Source organism: Phascolarctos cinereus, unplaced genomic scaffold (genome assembly GCF_003287225.1).
Source record: "Phascolarctos cinereus isolate Bilbo 61053 unplaced genomic scaffold, phaCin_HiC Scaffold_4;HRSCAF=312, whole genome shotgun sequence".
In the NCBI taxonomy this organism is placed as follows: domain Eukaryota; kingdom Metazoa; phylum Chordata; class Mammalia; order Diprotodontia; family Phascolarctidae; genus Phascolarctos; species Phascolarctos cinereus.
The window spans coordinates 593,674,991-593,690,984 of record NW_027555847.1 but is presented as its reverse complement, the minus strand read 5'-3'; positions in this window follow the sequence as shown (position 1 = coordinate 593,690,984).

Below are 15,994 nucleotides of genomic sequence, written 5' to 3'. Positions count from 1 at the left end.
GACCAAAAATCAGTCATTCATTGGGAATTCAGTTAAAAAGGTAGCCATGTCAAAAATCCCTAGTAAACAAATATCTAAGCAACTAAAGTCCTAAGATGCAGGTCACTGGATTCTAGAAAATGATGCCAGTGGGACAGAGAAACCCTGGCCAGTAGGAGGCAGAAGGTCTTAGGAAGCCCGATTTAGTCCAAACGCCCCATTGCGGGTGAGGAATAGACAAGCAGGTTCAGCAGTTTCTTTAAGGTAATGGAATAAATGATGGGCAAGACTTAATGCAGGCCTTCCCAGTGGTCAGGTAAATGGACTCGGGCATGAATTAGGTAGGCTTCCTCAAACAATGTATTTGAGCAGAAGAGTAATGTGATCAAACTTGTTTAGGTAATTTGTTGGTTTGTAGAGGTAGGATTGGAGAAACTGGAGACCAGGAAGAGGTGAAAAGGACTAAAACCTAAGGTTGGTATCTGCGATTGAAGTAAAGGAGGTGGATAGGAGGCATGTTTTGGAGATAGAATTTCTTATCTCAGATTTAGTACCAGTATGATGTTGGGCAAGTCAGCTTCACCTGGAAAAGAGTTGGGATGAGATTACCTCAAAGGCTCCCTTCAGCCCTACATATAATACCAGCATGCATGCATACATAAAAAACTTTACAAGATTTGCAAAGTACTTAACACAAGTTACTTAATTTCCACAGTAATCCTTTGAGGAATATTGCTAGTCTGCCCATTTTATAAATGAGTATACCAGGCTCCTAAAATTGTCCCTTAGAGAACATCTAGCATGGCTTCTTACCTTAATTTTTGTATCATGGACCTCTTTGGCAATCTGGTAAGACCTATGGGTGGATCCGTTCTTGGAACTATTTTTAAATACATAAAATGTGTGGTTACAAAAGAAAACATTGAAATGCCATTATCAAAATATTTTTTAAACAAGTCCATGAGTTGCAGGTTAAGGAATGGAAAAAAGCATTTAAGTGCTTACTAAGTATGTATCAAACACTGCACTTTACAAATATCTCCTCTAATCCTCATAGCTGTGTGCAAGTAGGTTCTATTATCCCTGTTTTTTTAAATGAAGAAATGAGGCATATTAAATGGTTTGCCCAGGTTCGCATAACTAGTAAATATCTGAGGCCAAATTTTGACTGGTTTACTTGAAGCCTTCTATCCACTAGCCACCTAGCTCCAGTCTCTTCATATTATCATGAAGGTACTAAGGTCAGAGGGGGTTACCCAAAATAACACAGAAGATAAAAGCTGTAGTTGAAAGCTAGGTCTAGTCTCTTAGAGACCAGCTTGGGGTAATCTTAATTAGGCCATCCTAGCTTTACACCCAAGCATAGCCATTGAGGAGGCTGCTCCAATGGAGTAGGTGTAAGGCTAAGTTAAGCTTAGACTGGCACTGCAACCTGTCTACCCCCAAGAGATGGTTGGGAAGAAAGCAAAGTGTACCAAATCATGTTGGGTATAGCAGGTCCTAGGGTTGGCCTGATCATGGAAAAATGCATCTCTTCATAGCATTGTTCAACTTTTTTTCATAAAAAGTAGCAGGTAGTTGGACAATTAACATTCTTTGATTATCAGTCATTATAACCTAACACTTTTGGTAGAGTCAAGATTTGACTTAGTAGTAGGAGACTTAGTTGAGTGACAGGAATTAACCCTTGGAGTACCTGCCATCAGAACTGATTCTAGTTCAAATTCAGGTTTGTTATTAAGCTGCTGCATGTGAGACTCCAGGGCTATGACAAAGTGAAGCAACCCCCCCACCACCACCACCTTTAAGGAGCCTACATTCAGGTTGTATTTTAGCATGGAGAGTTTAGGAAATGGTGAAAGTCTTGGCTCCAATTCAGAAGGGTTGGGTTTGTATGTGTCTGTGTGTGATATGACATCCTTTTCTCATTCACACAATAACTTCTTGCAAATGTGCTCAGACCCTGAACATTCATGGGCTTATCCATGAAAGAAAATAATCACCTACCGAAGTTGACTGAGCATACAGTTTGAACCAGCTCTCAGAGTACAATGTCCTGTCTTACTTAGCAGCTTGCCTAACTAGACAGCCTGTTTGCAAACTACTTAAAGCAGCTACATAATACATCCTGAGCAGCTGCCACTGAACTCCCATGCATTGCATTTTAGGCATGTCTGCTAGAAGCAATTTTACCTGATTTAACATTATTCTAAATTCAACCATTGTTCTACTTGAAATGTCCAGGCCAACAGTCTCCTTATGCCTTTGAACATTTTGATAAAAGAAGATAAGTTAAAAGTTACACAGGAATCTTAAAGGAGAAGGCTGACAGAATACAGTTTGGGGTTAATATTCTACTCCATTTAATTGAACAGTAGCCAATTTCCCAACACTGTTCAATTCTTCCTGTACTCCTGTCAAGCTTGCTCCAGGTGTAATCAAAGGAAGTTCCTCCTTGTGATTAATGCCCTAATCCCTTCAGGAAATGGGCGAGAAAGGTACTGTCCCCAAGTGAGTCATAACTTCCTTTATTAGATTTGGGCATTGGGAAGACTGATTATAATTAAATTCTAGGTACCTGTTTTGGTTATCACCGTTGATCCATTCTCCAGAATCCTTCATTTTTATCTTGATCTTTTTACCTACTTTTCTAAAGGGAAAAGTCTGGAAAGGACTTTAGAGAGAAAGAAATGTTTATTTCATAATACTTTTAGTTGAACTAAAGAAAGGTTTTTAATGTGCTTCCTCATTGGCTAATGCTAATTTTGATTGGAGTTCACCAAGCATTGCTCAGGCACCTACCTTGTGCACAGCACTGTCCTAGCTACTGGGAGAGAATCAAAAGTTGAGGTAATACAGTCTGCCTATGCAGCTTCTGGTCTATTAGGGATATGGAATACACATACATGACTGCAATATAAGATAATATATAATTAGTTAATGATAGAATTTATATAAAGTGTGAGATCTAGATTGCCACAATCCAGAGTTATTCATTGTTCAATATCAACATGACTGGAGATTGACAGTGGAAGACCCCAGGGATCTCTGCTTGGTCCAGGGTTAATCGGACATTTTTCTCAATGACTTGGGTAAAAGCTTAGAGAGCGTGTTAATCAGATGTACAGATGACACCAAGCTAGATGAGATAGCTAATATACTGGACTATCAGTCAGGATCCAAAAATATCTTTAGCAAGATTAAATTCAATATATATAAACATGAAGTCTTATATTTGAGTGTGAGTTGACGTGATGTGGGTTGAGAGTAGGCCCGGAAGCAGACCAGAAAGACTTAGGTTCAGGTTCCCTTTTGACCATTGGCAGTGCAGTGACTCTGGGGCAACTCACCTGTTCTGCCCCAGGCAATTCCTAAAATTAATTTGCAATGATGGTGCCAAACTAAGTTGGTGGAGATTCTTTCCTCATGTAGTGGGATCACAGATTTGACCCTCACTGGCATGTGTACAAAAAAGTTAACTTTGTAAGAACAATAATCATGGCATGTATATAGTGCTTTAAGGTTTACAGAGATGGAGCTATGTTCTGAAAAAGATCTCAGGGTCTTAGTAGACTTGGAAGTTCAGGAATCAGCAGTGTAGTATGGCAGGCAGAAGTCTAATGTGATCTTGGGCTGCGTTGAGAGGCAAAAGAAGAGCCATGATGGTCACACTTTGTTCTGCCCTCATTAGAATTCTCTTGGAGTATTCAGTTTTGAATACCATGGTTTATGGACACTGATAAGTTGGAAAAAGGAGACTTCAGAGAAAGAAGGATCTTCAGAGGAGTACACCCAGGATAATGAAAAGGCCTTGTGTCTCATTTCTGTTGAAGGAAGTGGGATTATTTAACCTGGGAAAACAAGATGCATGTGGGTCATGTGAAGGCTGTGATGCGGGGAGGAATTAGACTTGTTTTATTTGTCCCCAGAGGGCAGAACCTGGAGTGATAGGAAAGGGTGCAAAGAGGCAAATTGAGGATGTCAGGAGAGACTTCCTAATCCAAACTGATGGGTTGCTGCTCCAGGAGAGGATTCTTCCTTGGAAGTCTTTAAGGAAAGGCTGGATGACCTACAGTTAACGTGGGGATTCCTTTTGTTTTGGGGTTGAACTAGAGGTCTACTAATGTCCCTTGTGACCCCTACATTCTGTGATTCTGCAGTCCAAGGTGGAGAAGGGTCATTACCACCTGAACTGATACAGAGGAGACTTCTTGGAAGACCTGGCATTTGGATTTTGTATTAGAGGTTGGGTAGCAATTCAGTAAATGGAGTGAGGAGAGATATTCTAGACTGAGACTAGCACAAGCAAAGGCCTAGAGGAAAGGTGGGTTAGCTGTCCTGGAAACTGACACCGAAGTAGAGATAAGTATGCCAACTCCAGCGTGGTCCCTTTTATTAGACTACCTTGGCTGTGCCACCAAAAGAGATGGCAACACATCAGCTAAGTCTTAGGGAGTTGCTTAAATCAATGATGTATTAACTGCCTGTTATGTCCCTGCTACACAGCTAGGCCTCAGAATACAAATAGAAATGTGAACCAGTGTTCTACTATGGAAATTCACCATGTACAAAGTGATGTAAGAGGGAAGGTACCAGCAACTGGGGAAATCGGGAAAGGCCCTTGAAGGAAGTGGTACTTGGGCTTAGCTTTGAAGAGAGGTCGGGATTAGGGGAGAAGTGTGCCAGGCGTGGGGGATGGCCTGTGCAAATGAAGAGCAAGTGGGACCTAGCTTGGCTAGATCATGCATGAATGCATGGGGAGAGTAATGTGTAATCATCCAGAAACAGAGGCTAGACCAGATTCTGAGGGGCTTTAAATGCCAAATTGGAGAGATTAATTTATTCCTTAGACCTTAGGTCTGTCGATAACCACTGAGGTTTTTTGAGCAGGATAGCAACTTGGTCAGACCATGCTTCAGGAATCACTAGCTTTTTCAGCTAGGTGGAGGATAGATTGAAGAAGGGTGAAGCTGGATGCTGGGAGAGCAATTACTAGATCATTTTAATAGTTCAGAAGAGAAGTCGTTAGGGCTTGGGTTAGTATGGCTGTAGTGTGACTGGATAAAATAGGCCATGTGTGAGATGTCGAGAAAGTGGGAACTACAAGGCTTGGCAACTAATTGGATTTGAGCAAGTGAGTGAGACAGTGGTCCAAACTGAGATTTTGCTCAAATTTCAAAAGTCAGTAAAAGACAACCAAGTTCCCCCAATTCTCTTGAGTATTTTCATTCTTAATCTCTCTCTCTCTTTTGAATGTTCAGTTTCTCTTAGTTACTTCTAAAAGGGTATTATTATTTTGGGTTAGATATGTGACTTGACCGGCATACAGATCTTCCAGTGTTGAAATTCGTTGATGTAGATCAGCAACTCCTCGGTGAATTACAGTGTTAGAAGCCAAGTGACTTGCCCATGGTCTCCCAGGCAGCGTTATGTTAGAGGCAGGGCTTGACGTGATTCCTCTATCTCTAAAGCTGGCCTTACCCCTACACCAAGCTGCCTCTCAACAAAGTCTTACTTTGGAGACATCCTCCCTAATACTTTATAGCACTGAAGTCTCATTTTGGTTTAGGAGCTCAGTAGTGATAACAGTCCCTCTACCAATACATGTTCTGCAACTTAGAGAAAAACTCAGCACACTGAGAAATTCAGTGACTTACCCAGGGTTACATGACTCAAAGGTAGGACTTGAACCCAGGTTATCCTGACTCCAAGGCTGGCTCTCTATCCAATATATCCACTGCTTTTCTTCTGAATAGGGTGGTCCTGCTACTTCAGTAACACTTGCTCAGCACTGTGGCCATGAAACCACGCGGTCATTCTACAAGGTTAGAGCCATTCTATAATGGTTAAAAAAAAGATATGTTATCTTCAGCTCACGAAATTTGATCAGCCTTTATTTGAAGCTTTCGCATTTTGTTTTCAGTCTATATATAGCTCATACTTTTTAAAGTAGATCTGTTTCTTCCCTCCCTCCCTATCAGCTGGGGACCTGTTTTCTAGCCTCTTTCCAAGGAACTCATCCAAAAAAATGACCCCAAACCTAAAAAAGGTGGTAGCACATACAATTTAGACCCCATGTGCATCCTCTCCATCAATATGCTAAATGTACCCCCAGCAGATAGGGCCCCCTTTTCCAGAGATGTCACCAAATCCTGATCCTTTCTCATCTCTTCCAGTGGATCTCAGGAAAGAGACATTATCATTTTCTTAAAACTCCAGAGCAGCTTGACTTCTCTTCCCCTCAGCCATTAATAGAACCGGTTCTACTGAGAACCTCATGGAACCCTGAAAGGCCAGTTCTCGTTGATTTAACCTCCTCGCTGGTCTGTTGTTACAGTTTATAATTCTGACACATCTGCCAGATACTTCCAGACACAGTGGAAATAAGGAACTAAACAAAGGACGTTTTCTTCCAAGGTCTCGTGTCTGCGTGGCATCATATGACAGGGTTGAAAGCATGCCACAGCAAAGGGTGTGTATGTGTTTAGCGAGGTAGGACTGGGGTTAAGGATTCCTTTGCCAGGAATCTATTTGATGAGCAGCAGGGTATACTGGAAATCTGGTGTCAGAGGACCTGAGTGCAAATCCTAACTTTTCCACTTACTACCTAGGTGACCTTAGGCAATGAACTTAATGTCTCTGAGCCTCAGATTCCTTGTCTTTTTTTTTTTCTTAAGGAGATTGAACATGATGACCTTTAAGGTCCCTACCAGCTCTAGATCAGTAATCTGATAATCTAAACTGGCTGAAACTTCTACCATGTCCATCTCCCATTCTGCTTCCTCCGGTGGGTAGGGACAATCTGGCTCATACCTGCCTGAATTAAGGGGTGTGGATGACAGCCAATGGCACCACCCCTGGTCACCAGACCTTTCTCCAAACCCTGTACGTATGCATACATTCCTGCTTGTGGAGAGGACAGGGCCTTGTTTCCTACTAGGTAGGATCACGTCAGTGATGCTCAAATATTTTTGCGATGATGACTAATAAATTGAATGCTTGTTAAATTCATATTCCATTGGCTTTGTAAGCTCGCTAATTTAGGGTCTCCCTCCAAAGATACAGATTCTAAGCCATCCATGCTTTCTCATCCTGGGTGACTTTTGTCTGTGTCCCCACAGAAATTCTCCATTGGCAGTCCATCTCACTTGATGGGGGCAGGACTTTCTTTGTCTAGAGCTTGATACTACCTGGATGCCAATAGGTCTCACTTTGAGACTGGCCCATTTTTATATCTCTCTGGTAATATCCTTTATACCACTTTTCTTCCTCAGTGTTCTGTGGGTGATGTGCCTGTTCAGGCCTGCCATTGCTGGACCCTTTCCATTTGCCTTTTGATTGACCCTTACCTTTAATTTTCTGAAGATGGTGGCATATCATGACTCATAGTCATGCATATGTTAGTTTATTAAAGGTGTTTTAAGTAGACTTAAATGATACAAGGCCCTATTTTATCCCTATAAAGGATTTAGGAAAGTTGTGGAATCTAACATGGTCTCTGAGATACCTTGGAGGGAAGTAGATGGTGCAGAGGATAGTGTGGGATTTGGCATCAGGAAGACCTAGGTTCAAATTCAACTTTAGACACTTATTGGCTGTGTGACCCCAAGCAAATCTTTGAACTTCTGTCTCAAGTTCCCCAGCTGTAAAATAAGGATAATAATAGCACCTAGCTCCCGAGGTTATTATGAAAGTAAAATGAGATATTTACAAAGCATTTTGCAAACCTTTAAATGACATATAAATGCTAGGTTATATTATGACTAATATTAATTGTTATTATTGCCTAGAACTGAAAAGGCTTAGAGAAATCAGGCTTTCACACATGGGAAAAAAACTTGAATAGGAATTTTAAATCTCACCTGTTGTGGAATTTAACAGAATCCTGTTAAATTCTGTTAAATCCTTTTAAAATCCCTGTTTAAAAAAAATAAACAAGACTCACTTCCTCTTTTGTAGCATTGCAGGTTATTTGCATATAGCAAAGTTTTGTGTATATATTCACCGCCTTCAGAAAGCAAAAGTACCCAAGTATCCATCCATCTGCTCACTGACCTGTTATGATCTGAGGTTCAGTAGGAAATGTTCTCCCCCATATGAGCTTTCCCCAGCCTGTCCTATCACAATGCCACTAGAAATTTAGTCTTTTGAGTTCAGGTATTGTTTCTAGAAGGTACCTGTTAAAATGTCATTATGTTACCTAGAAGATATAACATGTTAGCACTTGACTAAGAGTGAGTTAACTATTTATCAATAGCTATTTTATAATGACCAGGGAAATGCAAATTAAAGCAACTCTAAGGTTCCACCTCATTCCCACTACATTGGCAAATAAGACAAAAGAAAATGACAAATCCTGGAGAGACTATAGGAAAACAGTCACATTGTTGCATTGCTGATGGAAGTGTGAATTGGGTCAGCCGTTCTGAAAAGCAATTTGGAACACGCTGCCAAAGTCACTAAAACTGGAATCCATCGATGCCGCTCCTAGGCTTTATACCCCAAAGAGATCAAAGAAAGAGGAGAAGAACCCATGTCTACAAAAATATTTAGAGCTATTTTTTTGTAGTAGCAAATAATAATAATAATACTTGGAAACTAAGAAAGAGTTGCACACCTTTTTGGGGAATGGCTAAGTTATGTTATATGAATGTAACAAATATTATTGTGTTATAAGAAATGACAAAATGAAGTTTCCAGGGAAACTGGGAAGATTTCGATGAACTGATTCAAAGTGAAGTGCGCAGAACTAAACGCCATTTGCATGATGACCACAAGATTTTAAAAGAAAAAACAACTTTAAAAGACTTTAGAACTCTGATCAATGCAACGACAACCCAGGATTCCAGAGGACCAAAGGTGAAGCTGCTGCCCACCTTCTGACTGAGAGCTGATGCACTCAAAATGCAGAATGAGGCCCCCATTTTTGGACACAGCCAATGTGGGGATTTGTTTTGTTTGAGTGCACATTTGTTATGAGGGTTTTCTTTTTCCTTTAAAAAAATGTTCAGTTGAGGGGAGCAGGGATTGGGTGGGAGAGAAAATGTTTGTTAATTAAAAAAATAATAAAACTAAATTATGTTTTTTAAAACACCTATCATTAAATGATACTGTGTGCAAAGGCAGCTTGTCTGACGCTGTGATCAGGAAGAGTTGGGTTCAGATCCCTGCTCTGACACTAGCTATGTGACCGTGGTCATGTCTCAAACTTCCTGAGCCTCAGTTTCCTCATCTGTAAGGCAAGGACGACAATATAGGTAGGATGTCAAGGTTGTTGTGAGATTCAACTTACGTTAAACTCTTTGTAGCTTTGAAAGCACAATATAAAGGGGTTTCATATAGGATAGGGGCAACCAGATTAGCGGAGAAAAAATGGACAACGTTGGGGAATGAGAAGGGGGGAAGGAATTCATGACTAGATGGGAGACACTCTGATAGTGGCTGCCTTGAGGGTAAAGGAAGACACATTGAAAGAAGTGAGAGAACACTAAATTTGACTTCACAGTTTTGTCCAGGGCCTCGGGTCCATTATAGTAAATTATAAATATGCGTTTACTAGATTTGTAGTTAGTATAAGGCCAGAGAGTAGTTTGGGGAAGAAAGCAAAGAAAAAGGAGTGGGCTAGTTCATTTTATTGGTATTTGCAAGGCCACAAGAAGTTAACCAGGGAAAGAGCAATGGATTTAGAGTCAAAGAACTCTGGTTCAATTCCCAACTCTCTCTGTTAATACCTGTATAGCTTTAAGCAAGTCACTTCATCTCTGGGTCTCAGTTTCCTCATCTGTAAAATGCAGGCATTGGATTAGATGGTCTCTGAGGTCCTTTCTAGTTCTACATTTATGACCTTATTCCACTTCTGAATATATGGGCCTCTGCCTTGGGCACTGTGCCACCATCTCTATGAATGTGGCCTTTTGAAGCATGTTTCTCACATTACACTTTTCCTGGACCTAAAATGGGCACAGTATCAGGAAAAATGCTACAGAAAAGAAAATATGCAGTTTGTTGTAACTGGTTTGAAAACAGGATAAAGGTTGGCTATTGCAGGCCCTTCTGCTTGCTGTCACAGTCCACGGGAGCCTCTGGTCCCTGCCAAAGCACCCAAAGATGGAAGTATACTCTTTTAGAAACCTTACCCGTTGGACATGACCTGGGCATCATTTTTCTTCTCTGTCAAATGAGGGACTTAGACTAAAGGATCTCTAAGGTTCTTTCCAAAGAATTCCACTCTAGAGCAATACTGCTGCAAACTTCGGAACTTGGAATGAACCCTGGGATCCAACTGGAGCTTAAGTCATCTGTCTTTGGAATATCAGGAAATATTGAAAGGCTTTTTTAATAGTTCCTATAGGGCCACAGGAGGCTAGGAAAGAAAGCAAAGAAAAAAGGAGTGGGCTGGTTCTATTTGCAAGGCTGCGTGAAAATTGAGAAGTTAACCAGGAAAGAGCAGTGGATTTAGAGACCTTGAAGAAAAAACAGGACCAGGAAAACAGCCTGCACAAATCCCTTAAGGGCAGAGGCTGTTCATAGAGTTATAGTACATATCCAGAATTGATGGGAATCTTAAAAGCAGGTTTTTTTCCCAAAGATGTATTCCTGGAACTTAGCATAGCGCTCGGGACATAAACCACACTTGATTAATGCTTTTTTATTCATTAATTTTATAACCCAGGCTTGCATGGCACTTCTGGCAACATGGAGATGCCCTTAACAGGGCCTTTGGGACATGTCAGATTGTGAAAGCCTCCCTGTCCCAAACCCTGTGGGTGGGCTTAGCTTCTTTTGATTGGCTGCCAGTATCTTTAAAACTGTCGAGACCAAGCCAATCACTCCTTTTTTCCACCATCTTTTTCTACTGGGCTCTTTTGGGCCACTCTTAGCTATTGAGTCAAGAGGGTGAATATACAGTTCACTCGCAGCATGGGTGCCATGAGCTGAACCAGTAAAAGGGAAAAGACATTCTTTCCACTCCTCCCTCTCTTTTATCCTGGCTCCAAAGATGGGCTCAGGCATATTTGTTTCTGTTCTGTGTTTTTTGTCCTACTAGAACCAGGGCCACCCTATCCATAGAGGAGGAGACCAAAAAGGCCTCCACAGTAGGCAATTTGGGCATACTCCAAAGACCTCTCAAGGGCACCTCTATTTTACCCAAAGGTCATGACCAGGTAAACTTGGATTATAATTCATTCTCACTAATAATAGCGAGCTCTCCATAGGAAAACTCCTTCTACCAATGCAGGTCAGTCCCTTCTCTGCAAATGATAGTTTCAGAGAATTAGTTGCCAGATCATTGTGAGGCTAAGTGATTTTTCCAGGGTCACATAGCCAGTATGTGTTAAAGGAGGGACCAGAACCCTGGTTTTTCTGCTATGAAGGCCAGCTCTTTCTCCACCATACGATGATTGCCTTTCACTGTGAAAACATAGAAGGAAACATGAATGGGAATGAGTGGACAAAGAATCTTTATGGACTATAATAATAATTATTATATATTAGAGAAAATGAAAGTTGCTAAGACATGTATTTCATTTAATCAAATGTAAATAGTTGCAAAGTCAGTTCAAGCAATTGTATTGTTATTCAATATTGTTTCTCATAAAATAATTATTTTTTGCAAGAAATATTCTAGCATCTCTCAGTACCCACCCTGACCTCAGGCTCAACCACATATAAACCTTAAGAAACCCGTGAGCCCTAGTCTTGTTGAAGAGACACTTTCACTTGAAGGTCTTTTTTTTTTTTTGGCTAGGCAATGGAGTTAAGTGACTTGCCCAGGGTCACACAGCTAGTAAATATTATGTGTAAACCGTATTTGAACTCGGGTCCTCCTGACCCCAGAGCCAGTGCTATATCCATTGTGCCACCTAGCTGCCCCTTGAAGGTCTTCTTGTCATGAATCTCAAAGTTGTTCACTGTTGGCAGGTCACTTTACCGCCTAGAAGGAAAACAGCATACGTGATCTATAGGATCATAGATTTATACCTGGTAGGAACTGTCCTCATTTTAAAGATGAAGAAACCGAGACTAAGAAATAAAAATTACTTATCTGGATAAGACTTATCCAGACTTATAGCTAATAAGTATCAAAGCAGGATTTGAACTCAGGTTTTCCTGACTTCAAACTCAGCACTCTTTCCCTAATACCACCTAGCTGACATCCTAGATCTAGTCTCATGCTTTCCTTTTACAGAGGAGGAAACTGAGGCCCCAAAGGGAAAGTGACTCTTCCCAAGGTCATACAGTGGGAAGAACCAGATGTGAACCCTTGTCTTCAGACACCAGTCCAGGGGTCTTTCTACCATATCATGCAAGGAGGACATGTTCTCTTTAATGAAATATTTTAGTTATTTGGAAGATAACATCTGTGTGCGATAACATCTGTGTGCATGTGTATTCTTACATTATCAGTTTTGAAAAAGAATGCAATAAAATATACTTAATCCTATTTTGTCTTTAGTTGATTCAGAAGGCTCCTCAGATTTAGCTATCTCAGATTATACATCTGATCCTCAATTATTATGTTGTATTATCCTGTGTGCATGCAGAAGAGCCAATTAATGGTTACCACTGATAGAATGCCCGATAAGGCCAGGTTTTACTGTTTTTGGAAACCAGTGAAAAACCATTTCCCAGCATTCTGTGTTTCTTCATAGTGTGTACGGCATTCCTCTGGAGGTGCAGGCATCCATACAACAAATATGTGCGCAGCACCTACTGTGTGCAAAGCTCTGTGTTATATGCCCGCTTTTGGGCACATAAATACGTATAGCCTAGTGGCTGGAGTGCTGGACTGGGATGCAGGAAGATGTGGGTTCGAATCTTGACTCTGATGTTAATTAGTCCTGTGATCCTAGGCAAGTCACTTTGCCTGTGAGTCTCAAATATCTCTGTAAGCCTATATAAGTTATAAACCGGTTGATGACAGAGTTACTCAAGGGAAATTCCTACAGTTACCAGAATTACAGGTCCTAAAAAACAATAATGCAAACCACCAGAGGGCAAAGATTATTTGAGAAGAGAAGACAGGATCGTAGGATCAGAGAGTTACAGCTAGACGTGACCTTGGAAGCAATTGAGGTCACCCCTACTTCCCCATGCCCATTTTACAGAGAAGGCAATTGAGGCTTGGGTAGGTTATGTCCTAGGTCACATAGAGGTAGGATCCGAACCCACCTCCTCTGACAGCAGAACCAGTGTTGTTTCTACTGGACTGCGTTGTCTCTTCACACACATGAGCTAATTACAAATCCAGAGAATTTTTGATAAGTTAGTTCCATGCAAATGGCTCCACAGTACAGAAGAATGAGGAGGCAAAGGGGAGGAATTAGGGAAGGCTTCATGGAGGAGGCACAAAATCTGAGGAGTGGGAGGGGCACAGGCTAGGGAAGAGTGTGAACAAGGCAAGTCCTCATCCTTCTAGATCTTCCCATGGCTTGTGACTCTGCTGACCTCACATTCTTCCTGAAGGTTCTCTCACACTGACTCCTAACCCAGGTTTCCCCCCCCCCTTAATAGTATTTTATTTTTTCCAATTACATGTAAAGATGGTTTTCAGCATTCACTTTCATAACATTTTGAGTTCCAAATTTTTTCCTCCTTCCTTCCTTTTCCTCCCTTCCCCCCTCCCCAAGATAACAAGCAATCTGATATAGGGCATACATCTCACCCAGTTTTTGTAATGCTGATCTCTCCTGATTTCCTTCCTGGTTGCTGTTTTGGGGTTTCTTTGCTGGATCATAGGTCATATCTCTCCACCAATTATAGGCATCTCCAAGATTCTGTTCTGGGCTCTGTTCTTTTTTCTCTAGATGATCTCACCAGCTGTCATGGGTTCAGAGGATCTTAGTATGATAATAAATTGAAAGCTAGAGTTCTAGACAGAGGACTCCCAGATTCAGAAATGGAAAGAGACAGACAGATCCAGAGACAGGTGGCAACAGAGATGGAGAGACTGTGAACAGAAAATATTTATCCTGCAGTTATCTACTCCTAGTCTCCCTCCTGGGCTTGAGTCCCATGTCATCAGTGACTTGTTAGACATTTCCACCAAAATGTCCTATAAGCATTCCAAACTGAACATGCTGAAAGTGCAACTCATTTTCTCCTCCCTACGCCTCAACCCCATTCCTACACCTGATTTCCATGTTTCTAATAAGGACGCCACCATGCTTCCCATATCCTAGGTTTACTAACTCCTAATCATCTAGGTGATGCAGTGGATAGAGTGCCAAGCCTGGAGTCAGAAGGACTCCTCTTTGTGAGTTCAAATCTGGCCTCAGACACTTATTGGCTGTGTGATTCTGGGCAAGTCACTTAATACTGTTTGCCTCACTTTCCTCATATGTAAAATGAGCTGGAGAAGAAAATGGCAAACCATTCCAGTATCTTTGCTAAGAAAACCCCAAATGGGGGTCACAAAAAGTTGGAAACAACTAAAAATGGCTTAACAACCACAGTCATTCTTAACTCTTTATTTTCCCTCATCATTACAAGCCCTACATCAAATCAACTGCCAAATCTTTATCAATTTTAGCTCTAGGATATCTCTTACATCTATCCTCTTTTCTTTCATTCAAATAGTCACTGCCCAAGTTCCAGCCCTCATTACCTCATACCTGGAATAGTGCAATAGCCTCCTAAGAGGACCCAGCTTTCAATTTCTTCCTAATCCATCCTCTACGCAGCTGACAAAAGAAGCTTTCCAGAGTTGAGTCTCACCATGTCACTTCCCTCCTCAAGAAACTTCAGTGGCTCCCTCCGATAGCTTCTAGGATAAAATGCAAACTCTTCAGCTTGTCATTTAAAATCCTTCGCAATTTCACTCAAGACTTCCCTTTCCAGCCTTATTGAATTTTACTCCTTTTCACTTGCACCAAATTGCCCTACTTACTATTCACCATACTCAAATCCTCCACTTTCCACCTCCAAGCCTTTGCAAAGGCTGTGTCCTGTGTGTAGAAAGTACTTCTTCAAACCACCTCTTAGAATCCCAGCTCATGTGTTGTCTTTTATTAGAAACCTTTCCTTCTCCTTAGGTATTAATTTCATTTCCCTCCTCCTCCTCAAATGATCATGCGTTTGTTTACATGGTGAAAGTCTCCAGCAGAATGTAAGTTTATTGAGGGCAGAGGCTGTTCTTCTTTGTCTTTTTATCCCTGGTGTCCAGCACATATTAGGCATTTAAGAAATGTTTGGTGAATTGGATTAGAGTGAATAATCCTCTACGATTATAACATAATCAATCAGAAAGCGTTTATTAAACACCCATTTTGTACCAGGCACTGATATTGATTGGTACATAGTAGATGCTTAATAAATATTGACTACCCCCTTGACTATTTTTCTTGGGTCTCTGCTCCCTACTAGCAAATTTTTTTCCTGTCTTTTTGAGTACAGATGTAGTTTTTCTTTGCAGAGATAACAGAAGCGAGCTATGATTTGAGTAGCCCTAGATATACAAATACAAAATCCAGGATAGTCCCTGCCCTCAAGGAATTTACATTCCATGGGAGAGAGTAGCAAGGACAACAGAAGAAGAATTCAGAAAAGAGAATCAGGAATTCACAAGAGATGATATTCAGGAAGTTCATCCAAAAATAAAACTCATAGGTTGTACAAATGCTAGCTGGCGCTAGTTCTGGACCCAGAGTCAAGGAGATCTGAGTTCAAAGCCTGCCTTAGACAGTTAACTAGCTATGTGACCAATGTCAAGTCATTTAATCTCTCTCAGCCTCACTTTCCTCATCTGTAAAATAGGGATAATAAAAGCCTCCACTTCTCAGGGCTGTTGTGAGGAATAAATGTGGTACTTTGTCAACTTTAAGGTGCTATATAAATGCTAGCTATTGTTGTTGGTATTAGTAAGTGTGGGGAACAGGCAGGATGAACTAGAGATCTCAAGGAGGCAAATATGACCTCATGGGCAAACTGAGACTTGGTGAGATGGGGCTCGTGGCTGGAATATGACTCTGGAAGTAGCACCCACCAACTTTAGGAGACATATACAGGAGATGGA